The following is a 13,342-nucleotide window of genomic DNA, read 5'->3' on the forward strand; positions in this document are numbered from 1 at the left end:
TTTATCTTAGAAGGTGGTGGTAAGGGAGAAAAGAGACCCTGGGTGTAGAAATACACAGCTAATCTGAGCGAGTGTTTGTAATAGCTGAAGCTCACCCATGGGAACAGCTAGAGCTTGACCTCTCTTAATTTGTACCCTAGAAGTACCCTGTCCTGAGGGTCATAAGCTGCTCAGTTGGTATCAATGGCCGAGGCTGATTCCTACTGCCGGGGCGCCTGGGTGGCTCAGTCAGTTAAGCATCCCTCTTTGGCTCAGGTCATGATCCCAGGGTCTTGGGAGAAGGTTATTGCCCATTCTCACCTATCAGTTTGATAATATGACCTATAGACCACAAGGAGCAGAGTCCTCGCACACACTAGTGGTAGGAGAATAAATGGACACAAACTTGTTATCGGGGAACAACAACTAGAAATATTCAGCACATTCTCTTCAATTAAGCAATTCTCCTCATCAGAGCCCATCAGAAATATTCACAAATGTGCACAAGGTCAAATGACAAAGGCACTCATTGTAGCCTTATTTGTTTTTTTTTTTTTTAAAAAAGATTTTATTGAGAGAGAGAACAAGCATATGGGAGAGGCAGAGCAAGACGGAGAAGCAGGATCCCTGCTGAGCAGGGAGCCTGATGCGGGGCTCGATCCCAGGATCCTGGGATCATGACCTGAGCTGAAGGCAGATGCTTAACGACTGAGCCACCCAGGTGCCCCCATTGTAGCCTTATTTGTAATAGAAAAGTATATGGAGGCAATCTGAATGTCTAAAATTAGGGAACTAGAAACTGTGGAGTTATGTTGCTGCTGTGCTATGGGGTGCCATGCAGCTGTTAAAAATAATGACAGATCCCAAAGCAATCTACAGATTCAATGCAGTCCCTATCAAAATTCCAATGGCATTTTTCATGGGAATAAAAAAAATCCTAAAATTTGTATGGAACCACAAAAGACCCCAAATAGCCAAAGAAATCTTGAGAAAGAAGAACAAAGCTGGAAGCATCACTCTCCCTGATTTTAAACTATGTTACAAAGTGATAGAAATCAAGACAGTCTGGTATTGGCATAAAAACAGACACATAGCTCAGTGTAACAGAATAGAGAGTCCACAAATAAACCCATGCACGTACAGTCAATTAGCTCATGACAAAAGGAGCCAAGAATATGTAATGGGGAAAGGATAGTCTCTTCAATAAATGGTGTGGGGAAAACTGGACAGCCACATGCAAAAGAATGAAATTGGATCATTATCTTGCACCATATACAAAATCAACTCAAAATGGATTAAAGACTTGAACATAAGATCTGAAGCCAGGGGGCACCTGGGTGGCTCGGTCTGTTGAGCATCTGCCTTCAGCTCAGGTCATGATCCCAGCGTCCTGGGATCAAGCCCCACATCGGGCTTCCTGCTCGGCGGGAGCCTGTTTCTCCCTCTGCCTGCCTGCCTATATGCCTACTTGTGATCTCTCTCTCTCTCTCTGTCAAATAAATAAATAAAAAAAAATCTTTAAAAAAAAAAAAAAAAAAAAAAAAAAAAAAAAAAAAAAAGATCTGAAGCCAGAAAACTCCTGGAAGAAAACATAGGTGGTAAGCTCCTTGGCATCAGTCTTGGCAATGGTTTTTTTAATATACACCAAAAACAAAAGCAATAACACAAAAATAGACAAGTGGGACTACATCAAGCTAAAGGCTTCTGCACAGCAAAGGAAACCATCCACAAAATGAAAAGGCAACCTACGGAATGGGAGAAAATATTTGCAAATCATGTATCTGGTAAGGGGTTAATATCCAAAATATATAAAGAAATTCAACTTACTAGCAAATAATAAACAATCTGATCATAAAATCAGCAGAGGAACTGAATAGACATTTTTCCAAAGAAGACATACAAATGCCTAGCAGGTACATGAAAAGTGAGCACCCAACAGGTGCTCGCTATCACTAATCATCAGGGAAATGCAAATCAAAACCACAATATGATATCTTACATCTGTTAGAATGGCTGTCATTCAAAAGACAAGAGATAACAAGTGTGGGAGAGGATGTGGAGCAAAGGGAACCCTCGCGCACTGTTGGTGGGAATGTAAATTGGCACAGCCACTATGGAAAATAGTATGGAGGTTCCTCAAAAAATTAAAAATAGGACTACCATATGAACCAACAATTCCATTTCTGGGTATATATCCAAAGGAAACAGAATCACTATCTCAAAAAGACATCTACACCATCTATAACCCCTTTTTCTTTTTTTTTAAGATTTATTTATTTATGAGAGAGAGAGAGAGTGGGGGAGGGGCAGAGGGAGAGGGAGAGAATCCTCAAGCAGACTCCCCGCTGAGGGCAGACCCTGATGCGGAGTTGGATCCCAGGACCTGAGTCAAAATCAAGAGTCAGACACTTAACTGACTGAGCCACCCGGGCACCCCTACACCCCCATTTTCATTGCAATTTATTTACAATAGCCAAGACAAAGAAACAACCTAAATGTCCATCAACAGATGAATGGATAAAAAACTGTGGTATTTATCAATACAGTGGAATATTATTCAACCACAAAAAAGAAGGAAATCTTGCCATTTGCAACAACATGGATGGACCTGGAGGATATTATGCTAAGCGAAATAAGCCAGAAAGAAAGACAAAAACTGGATCATCTCACTTATATATGGAATTTAAAATAACAAACTCACAGAAATAGAGAACAGATTGGTGGTTGCCAGAGCCAGTGGGTAGGGAGTGGGGGAAATGGGGAAAGGGGGTCAAAGGGTACAAACGTCTGGTTATAAATAAGTAAGTTCTGGGGATGTAAGGTACAGCATGGTGACTATAGTTAACAATACTGTGCTGTATATTTGAAAGTTGTTTGTTAAGAGGGTAAATCTTAAAAGTTCTCATCACAAAAAAAAAGTAACAATGTGAAGTGATGGGTGTTAACTAAACAACATGGTAATCATTTCAGAATATGTATCTATACCAAACCACTATGTTGTGTACTTTAAACATAATACCATGCTATATATCAATCATATATCAGTGAAACTGGAAAAAATAGAATTCCAATCTTGCTCCTGCTTAAAACCCCACAATGACTTCCATGGCTCTTTGCATGACCTCCAATGTCCTAAGTGCTCAGGGCCTATCTTCTCCAGCCCTATCTTGCCCCCCACATGCTATCTCCCAAACCCAACAAATTCCTTTTTGTATCAGCTATCACAAACATGTAGATCAAAAATAGTTGTACTAATCTAATACTTTTTTACAGATCCACCGTAGAAAGTAAAACTGAAAAATATGTTTTAACCCATTGGGGAGAAAGATTCTATGACTTAAATTCATGACCCTGCTTTTGCCTAATTCCCAAGCCTTAGGAAATCTGTTCATTGCATCCCACCCAATAATGGTGATGGAAATAGCTAGAGGTACTTCGATCAATTCCATATTTATCAGAGCAGAAAATGCATTAAAGCGCTAAGTGTGCTAAAGTTTTACAATGATGGAAAAAATAACGACACATCATTATGTATTGACATGGAAAGATTTTATGCTTTAAAGCAAAAACTGCAAGTTGCAGAATTATTTTTCAGTGAGCTCAAAGTGCCTAGAATACAGTAGGTAATCAATAAATACTTGTTGAATTGAAAGAATATGATCCCAGTCTGTTTAAAAGAAAAAAAATATTACCACCCCAACACACACTCAGAAACAAGTCCCTATGTTTTCCTATGTCTAAAAAAAGTTGTGGAAGGACAGTGGCCACTGTCAATGGTGTTTATCCCTGGGTCTGAGCAGCTTTAACTTTCCTCGGCTCTGGTCTATAGAGCTCACATGATGGGAGGTGAGGTTGCAGTGGGCAGCCCGCCCACATACCACACAGCTCACAGGAGTTGCTGGGGGGTCTTTAGTTCTGCTCTCTCCGTGGGAAAGAACACGAAAGCCCAGCCACTCCCAATCACTGCTCAAGGTAACTTACAAGGTCAGGCAAAAAAAGCTAAGGACAAGATGTGCAGTTACGTAGGACACTGTTTTATTTATACCTAAGGAGAGACACCAGAGCATGAACCCCCAGGGGCCCAGGTCTTGGGTGGGCCAGACATTGTGGGTGGGTGGCTTCTAAGGTTTGGAGAACCCATGCCCTGAGCAGGGGGTCACACTCCAGTAGCTGAATCCGGAGTCTCAGGTCTCTATGCTCAAAGCTTAGGGGAGAGACAGAGTCAGGCAGGGTGAGCCTGGACGACCGTGTGAAACTCCAGCGGCACCAGGGTGAGGTCAGAGGAACATCTGGGTCTGGGTAAGAGGTCACTGGAGAGCGGGAGGGTCAGTTTACAGGGGCCTGAACAGGCTGGGCGGGCCTCCCTGGGATTCTGGAAATGGGTACAAAACAGTATGGTGGCTTTGGAATATTCAGGAGGAATTTGTCTAAATTTAGGAGACATAATGTAGTTGAGGAGACTTTTAGAAGAAGGGCCACAATTCATCTCCTATTTGCCAGGATGAGGTTTGTCTTCGTCTGCTCAGGCTGCTATCACAAATTACAACAGACTGGGCAGCTTGAACAATAGCTATCTCTCCCAGTTTTGGAGGCTGGGCAGTCTAAGATCAGGTTGCTAGTATGGCTGAGGTCTTGGTGAGGGTCCTATTCCTGGTTTGCAGGTAGTCACCTTCTTGTCGTGTCCTCACCTGGTGGTGGTGGTTGCAGGGAGGGGCAGTGAGCGCACTCTGGTCTCTTGGTCTTCTCACAAAGACACGAATTCCATCATGAGGGCCCCACCTTCATGACTTCACCTCAGCCCAAATGCCTAGCAAAGGCTCCACCTCCAAACACCATCCCATTGTGGTACCCACTTGAGGGGTACACAAGCAGCCAGGCCATAACAAGGGCTGTGTGAGTGCAGTGGAGCTGTCTTGACTGCTTACAAACTCCCAGGCCAGTCAAAGCAAAGAGCATCCTGGGGCGACAGGTAAGGGCCAAGAGGTAAAGGTCAATTCCAATTCCGCCCAGGCACTCAGAGGCAAGGCAGATTCTAAGGGTTTCCCCACCATGCTACACGGGATCAGGGCCCTTCAGAAGGCGAGGCCTAGAGGTAAGTGTAAGCAAGCCAAGACCCTGGCAGGGGACACCCAGAGGGACTTCTCAGGCCTTGAGGTCAGGATCGTAAGGGGGCTGGAAATCTGGAAGCCTGGGACGTCTCTGACTTATGAGCCAAGACTTAACTTGTAAAGCCCATCAAAGCTGTACTTTCATATACATTATCACATTGGATCCTCATAACAATACAGAGAGAGGCATTTACTAATTTATTGATTATACTTTATGGTCTTTCTAAGTTTTTAATGAAAACCCATTTCTAATATTCATTATGATAATCAGTGAAGTGCCTGAGACAGATAAGATATAGAGATACCTGAAGCTCTTGTAATAGCCAACTCTCGAGTGTGGACTTATTTTTTAATCAACTTTATTGAGGTATTATTTACATATAATAAGACGTACCCATTTTAAGTATGTTAATTTTAAGGTACATCAAGTACATTAAAAGCAGCTTGATGAGTTTTTCCAAAGGTATACACACATATAACAACCACTCCAATGAAGATGGAGCACCTCCATCACCTCAGAAAGTTCCCTCAAGCCTCTTTGCAGTTGGTCCTCCCTCCCCCTTTGTCCCCAGGAAACCACTGACCTGCTGTAATGATAGCTTAGTTTTGATTGTTCCAGAATTTCAATTAAATGAAATCATCCAGTACGTACTCTTTTGTGTCTGGCTTCTTTCATTTGGCATAGTATTTTTATGATTCATGCATGTTGTGTGTATCAGTAATTTGTACCTTTAAATTATTGAATTGTCTTTATTTTGTATTGAATATGCCACAATTTATTTACCCATTCTCAGGTTAATGGCTATTGGGTTGTTTCTGATTTTTCCTTATTGCAAACAAAACTGCTATAAACGTTCATGTACAAATCTTTCTGTGGATATATAGTTTTTCATTTCTCTTGGGTAAATAGCATAGAGTGGAATTACTGTTGTGTTATGTATGTTAACTTTATAAAGAACTATGGATCTGGGGAGCCTGGCTGGCTCAGTCAGAGGAGCATGAGACTCTTGATCTCAGGGTTATGAGTTCGAGCCCCATGTTGGGTGTAGAGATTACTTAAAATCTTTTTATTTTTTGTTTTTTTAAACTTTATTTATTTACTTGAGAGAGAGAGCAATAGAGAGAGCGAGCGAGCATGAGCAGGGGAGAGGGGCAGAGGGAGAGGGGCAGAAGGAGAAGCAGACTCCTCGCTGGGCAGGGAGCCTGACATGGGGCTCGATTCTACGAGCCCAGGGCCTTGACCTGAGCTGAAGGCAGACATTTAACTGACTGAGCCACCCAGGCGCCCCTACTTAAAATCTTTTTAGAAAGGAACAGATAACTGAACGTCATCAAAATTAAAAACTTTTGTGCTTTGGGGTGCCTGGGTGGCTCAGATGGTTAAGCGGCTGCCTTGGGCTCAGGTCATGATCTCAGGGTCCTGGGATCAAGCCCCGCATCAGGCTCCCTGCTGAGCAGTGAGCCTGCTTCTCCCTCTCCTACTGCTCCCCCTGCTTGTGCTCTCTCGCTCTGTCAAATAAATAAATAAAATCTTTGGAAAAAAAAAAAACCTTTTGTGCTTCAAACAGCATCATCAGGAAAGTAAAAAGACAACCTACAGAATGAGATAAAATATTTGCAAATCAGAAGTCTGATAAGGGGACTGTATCTAAAATATATAAAGAACTCTTACAATCCAGTATTAAAATGACAAATAATCCAACTAAAGAATGAGCAAAGGATCTGAATAGACATTTCACCAAAGAGGATATGCAAATAGCCCCTAGCCATCACAGAAATGCAAATCAAACCACTTCACCCCTAGTGGGATGACTATGCCCCAAAAGACAGTTAACAACAAGTGCTTGGCTATTCATAATAGCCAAACAGTGGAAAACAACCCAAATATTCATCAATTGATGGACAAGTAAAATTTCATACCATGAAATATTATTTGGCAATAAAAAGGACTTAATTACTGGTATGTGACAACATAGATGAATCTTTTTTTTTAGGATTTTAAGGATCATGACCTGAGCCGAAGGCAGATGCTTAGCTGACTGAGCACCCAGGTGCCCCAACATGGATGAATCTTGAAAACATAATGCCAAGTCAGTCACTAAAGAACATATGTTGTATGATTCCATTAATATGAAATGTCTGGAGCAGGCAAATGAAATGTATAGAGACAGCAGAGTAGCGCTTGCTGAGGTCCTTGGGGTGGGAATGGTGGGGGGGGGAATGGGGACTGAGTGCTAATGGATACAGCAGTATAATGACTGCTAAAATTGATTGTGGTAATGGTTGCAGAACTCTGTGAATATACTAAAAACATTCATTTTTACAGTTTAAACCACTAGATGAATTATAAAAAAAATTGTGCAAATGTCCACTTTTATAAATTATTGGACATTTTCTTAATTGGGAAACAATTTTATAAATAGTTACATTATTGTTTTATAGATAAAGCACTTTTTTTAGAAGCCCACAGAGCATAACACAAAAGGATACTATTATTCAATACACTTCATATTGGTTAAGTTATTTGCTGAAATTATATCTGCATAGTGCATTGATCCTGCTTCAAAGGAAGGTATAGCAAGGATTTCCAATATGATGATGACAATGTGTGGACTGAAAAGCAGAAGAAAATACGCATAGAATTGGATATGAAGTAAATATTGTGTTTTCTTCAACATTCTACCCATATTGTTGTTTTGAAATAAAAGAACATGTTCTAAATATTAACACACACACACACAAACAAGAAAAATAACATCAGTAAAACATGCAGAATACATTCTTAACACATTCTCTCTCTCACTCTCTCACACACACACAACTCTCACACACACACACACACACACACACTCTCTCTCTCAATCTGGCAGCTCTGCCACATCTAGATACAACTAGACAACTGTTTGCGGGGAAGGCTTCTCCGCCTAGTATCCCCAAGGAAAGGAACGTTTCCAGACTTGCCATCTTCAGGGCTGGCACTATTTGCACCCCTAACCTAGGTGCAGAAAGGGGAGGAGCCCCCGTACACACCAGGATGTCTTTCTTTTTTTCAGGCAGTGCTCCTGTGTTTTCAGGGTAAGAGGGGAGCTGGGGTGGGGGGTGGCAGAAGACACTGGGGGCGGGGGGGGGGGGGGGGTGCGGCCGAGGGTGCTCTGTAGAAGGAGGCGCCCTCCGCGAGCAGCACTGCCACCTTGTGGCCGGGGATGGTCCCACCTCTGGGTGAGGCCCCAGGGACCCCCAGTGGGGCTCCTTCAAACTAGGCAGAAGAACACGTTGCGGGGGCGCCCGGGTGGCTCAGTGGGTTAAGCGTCTGCCTTCTGCTCAGGTCATGATCCCAGGGTCCTGGGATCGAGCCCCACATCAGGCTCCCCGCTCGGCGGGAAGCCTGCTTCTCCCTCTCCCACTCCCCCTGCTTGTGTTCCCTCTCTCGCTGTGTCTCTCTCTGTCATCTTTCAAACATCATTTTTATTGTTCTTTCTTAATATAAAAGTAATTCACGTGCAGTCTATAAATTTTAGAAAGTTGAAATAAGATAAAATAAATAAGAGAAAATAAAAACGGATAACCAAGGTTGAGCATTTGGATGTATATTTTCCCAGTCTTTTTTTTTTTTTTAAACAAAAATAGGATTAGACAGTACATACTATTTTTTTCATAAGCTAAATATATTGTACCAATCTTTTCATTTGTTAAACATCGTTCTGCATTTTTTTTTAATTAATGAAAAATAATGGGCTCCTATATACGAGTCATCCAGCCTCAACGACACCTGTGCTACAAGCCTCAACAACATGGCTGACCTCACGTTTTCAATGCCTGTGCCAGATTCCTTTCTTTAGGTGGTTGGGCCATAGTTTATTCAACCAGCAATAAAGAGTTGAGCATTTAAATTATACACAATTTCTTCACTGAGGTACTGTTACGCTGGAATGAACAACTCAGTTGCTGAATCTTTACAGAAGTGCATGGTTATTTTCTCGGGTAAATACCCAAGTCAAAGGTGATAATGAACTTTGTAAGATGTCTCATATATCACCAAGATTCTTTCCAGAAAGGCTGAATTAGGAGCCTTTTTAAATATAAAAAAATTGAGGCGCTTCTCCACATGTAACAGTAAGGAGAAACTAGTAGAGAAAACTTACAATAATAAAAAATACTGTAAATTCAGCAACACTATTTTTTTTAAAGACTTATTTATTTTAGGGGCGCCTGGGTGGCTCAGTCGTTAGGCGTCTGCCTTCAGCTCAGGTCATGATCCCAGGGTCCTGGGATCGAGCCCCGCATCGGGCTCCCTGCTCCGCGGGAGACCTGCTTCTCCCTCTCCCACTCCCCCTGCTTGTGTTCCCTCTCTCTCTGTGTCTCTCTCTGTCAAATAAATAAATAAAATCTTAAAAAAAAAAAAAAAAAGACTTATTTATTTTAGAGAGAAAGAGAGAGAGTGAGAGCATGTGTGAGCAGGGGGAGGGGCAGAGGGAGAGAGAAACAAGCAGACTCCCCACTGAGTGTGGAACCCCATGCGGGGCTCAATCCCAGGAGTCTGAGATCATGACCTGAGCCGAAATCAAGTCAGACGTTCAACCCACTGAGCCACCCAGGTGCCCTGTAAATTCAGGAACAGTTTAAAGGGAGTTTTATTTTTATTAATCATAATTACACCTATATATTATTCCTTCAAATCTTTGATTTTCAAAAATCCAAAACCACAGAAAAGTTGAAAGAATAGTATTATGAGCATCCTTACTCTCTATCAAGCTTCAACATTTAATATTTTGCAACTTTGCTCTCTCTATATATAATATGCATGAGTTTTTGCTGAACCTTTTTTTAAGGTTTTATTTATTTATTTATTCATTTTTAAAAGATTTTACTTATTTGTCAGAGAGAGAGAGCACAAGTGGGAGGGGCAGCAGGCAGAGGGAGAAGCAGGCTCCCCGCTGAGCAGGGAGCCCAATGTGGGACTCGATCCCAGGACTCTGGGATCACGACCTGAGCTGAAGGCAGATGCTTAACCAACTGAGCCACCCAGGCATCCCTTATTTATTTATTTTAAAGATTTTATTTATTCATTTGAGAGAGAGAGCGCACAAGCTGGGGGGGAGAGAAAGCATGAGCTGCGGAGAGTCAGAGGGAGAAGGAGAGGCAGAGGGAGAGGGAGAAGCAGACTCCCCCCACTGAGCAGGAAGACCTATGCCAAGCTCTATCCCAGGACCAGGAGATCATGACCTGAGCTGAAGGCAGACACTTAACCATCTGAGCCACCCAAGCGCCCCTTTTAAGTTTTATTTATTTAAGTAATCTCTCCACCCAACGTGGAGCTTGAACTCACAACCCTGAGATCAAGAGTTTCATGCTCTTCCAACTGAACCAGCCAGGTGCCTCTTGCTGAACGTTTTGAAAGTAAATTGGAAACATCATGCCACTTTACCCTTAAACACATTAGCATGCATCTCCTAAAATAAGGGCATTCCCTTATATAACTATAAAACCATTATCATACTTAAGAAAACCAAAAATAATTCCATAGTATCATCTAATATTAGTCTATATGAAAATTTCCCCAATTGTCCCTAATTATAGTTTTTTTAAAATCAGATTCAATCAAAGCTCATGAATTGTTGCATCATTTAATTCAGATTAGTCACTCCTTTCTTTTTCTATGACATCGTCCTTTTGAAGATTGCAGGCAAGCTTCCTTTTTCTTTCTTTTTTTTTTTTATGATTTTATTTATTTATTTATTTGACAGAGAGAGAGAGCGAGCACAAGCAGGGGGAGCAGCAGAGGGAGAGGGAGAAGCAGGCTCCCTGCTGAACAGAGACCCTGATGCGGAACTTGATCCCAGGACCATGACCTGAGCCTAAGGAAGACGCTTAACTGACTGAGCCACCCAGGTGCCCCAGGCCAGCTTTCTTACAGAATGTTCCACATTCTGGATTTAGTGATTGTTTCCCCATTGTGTTGTTCAGCTTGTTCCTCTGTCCCTGTGTTTTCATCAAATCCGAAGTTAGGTTCAGAGGCTTTCTATAAAAGAGGTGTGCCATATTTGATTGTATTATTTATTGGTCCTGCTTGTAAACCATTCTTCCTCTGAGTTGCATGCCTTATATAGTACTCAAGTATTTGTTAGATAAATAATTTAGTTGCATTCTTGTGCAGCGATTTTTAAGAGCCAGTGTATGGATCACTGCTGATTTGTTTTTTGTTTGTTTGCTTTTTTAAATTTTTTAAAAAATTTACTTATTTGACAGAGAGACAGAGAAAGCACACAAGCAGGGGGAGCGGCAGGGAGAGGGAGAAGCAGGCTCCCCACTGAGCAAGGAGCCCAGTGTGGGACTCAATCCCAGGACCCTGGGATCATGACCTGAGCTGAAGGCAGACGCTTAACTGACTGAGCCACCCAGGCGCCCTGATCACTGATGATTTGAAGATATTTTCAACAGACATGAGCAAATGAGGAAAATAGGGACTAGGGAATGAGTTTTCCAGAAAGCCAATTTTATTTCATTTAAAAGGCTTGTTAATTCACCTGAAAAATTACTTACCAATTCCAAAGGGAAAAAATAGTAATTTAACAGTGGGGAAACAGTCACCACCATTCTCACCAAGTGATCAAAATTAACATTTCTCAAAATAGGACAAACCAATGTCATGTGCCTCTTGATGTGATATACTGAGAAAGGACACATCACTGCTGTGGTATATTCTTGGCAGAAAGGCACTGCCTGAATATGATCATGAGGAAACATCAGCCAAACTCCAACTGAGGGATATTCTACATAATAACTGGCCTGTACTTAAAATAAAAAAAGTCCATGTCATAAAACACAAAGAAAGGCTGAGGAATTCTTCCAGTTTGAGGGAGACTAAAGAGACAAGACATCTAAATGCAGTATCTGATCCTGGACAGGATCCTGGACCAGAGAAACCAACAGCTATTAGGAGGAGGAGGAGGAGGGGAAGCAGGAGGAGGAGAAGGAAGAGGAGAAAGAGGGAGAAGGAGGAGGGTGGAGAGGAGGAGGAAGTGGAGAAGAGGGAGGAGAAGGAGGAAGAGAGGGAGGAGAGAGAAGCAGGAGAGGAGATGGGAGGGAGGAGGGAACCCTCCTCCAGCTCCCCTCCAGCAGCAGGGGGAGGGGACATTATTGGGACAGCTGACAAAAATTGAAGAAGGTACATAGATTCGATAATACTATTGTACCAAAGATGTTAAATTTCCTGATTTCGATAATAATACTATAGTATTTCAGGGTTAAGAGGTGCCATATCTACAACTTACTTTCAAATGGTTTAGGTAATAAATTTATTTGTATAGAGACTACTTTTTCTCTTTCTGAGTGTGTGAAAGAGAGAACAATAAGCCAAATATGGCAAAATGTTAGTACTTTGTAAATCTGAGGGGAGGGCATATAGGAGTTCATTGTACTATTCTTGCAATTTGTTTATGTTTGCAAACATTTCAAAACAAAAGCTTTTTAAAAAGCAAAATCTGTTAGTATGCATCAATGCCATTCCCATATTATTGGAATTAAAATTCGTTTATAAATGAAATGATGGTGATAGTAGATGGTACTTACTGTCAGTGCACTTCTTGGCAAAGTAAAAAGTTAGCAAGCTCCCAGTGGACCCTACGCCAGTGATTTTTCCTGGTGCAAAAAACCTGGAAATATGAGAAGCACTATTTTAGTGTGTATCCCCAAAAGGATGGACTCCTGTCTTCATCCAGAGGCAGGACACCATGTGTCCTCAGTAATGGGCCAAGAACAGCTTTGTGGTGGCCTCATGGGGCATGAGGGACCTGCATCCACGTATCTTCTTGGGCACCCATCCACAACATACATCCCGAGTGCCACTGGAAAGGGGAGTCCACCCTCTCTTGGCATGTGACTGGCTGGGGTGTGCTGGGGTGTGCTGGGGTACACCAGAGCTGATCACAGGGACGGAGTTGACATCACTGTCTCTTTCTGGAGACAGCAACAACAGAGTGAGAAAATCATGGCAAGTGATAAAGGTGGGCTCTTAATTAAGCCCTTGGCTACATGGGGCTTGAGTCTTGATGGCAGGGTTAGGATTTAGCTAAGCCAGGGGAAAGGGTGATGATCTTCCTTTCTGGGGGGTCCATTAATACACTCAGTAGGTGCTCAGAAAGTGGCAATGTTGCCATCATAAACTCCAGAAAACAGGGGCAGCCAAGACTCTGAGGATTAAACCAGCTCTTGCTTCCTTTACCAATTTTTGGTGGGAATATTTAGCTGACCAAACA

At 42.2% G+C, this 13,342-nt stretch overlaps 1 long non-coding RNA gene across 2 annotated transcripts in view; it reads right to left on the reverse strand.

Annotated features, from left to right (window-relative positions):
• Nucleotides 1-12,734, reverse strand: part of LOC118530624 (uncharacterized) — a 40,087-nt gene extending 27,353 nt beyond the window's left edge. For both annotated transcript variants that reach the window (XR_013450498.1, XR_004914735.2), the window contains exon 1: nt 12,657-12,734. This is a non-coding gene — a long non-coding RNA (uncharacterized LOC118530624). The remainder of the gene's footprint in view (nt 1-12,656) is intronic.
• Between the last annotated feature and the right edge of the window lie 608 nt (nt 12,735-13,342).

This window comes from Halichoerus grypus, chromosome 8 (genome assembly GCF_964656455.1).
Source record: "Halichoerus grypus chromosome 8, mHalGry1.hap1.1, whole genome shotgun sequence".
Lineage (NCBI taxonomy): Eukaryota > Metazoa > Chordata > Mammalia > Carnivora > Phocidae > Halichoerus > Halichoerus grypus.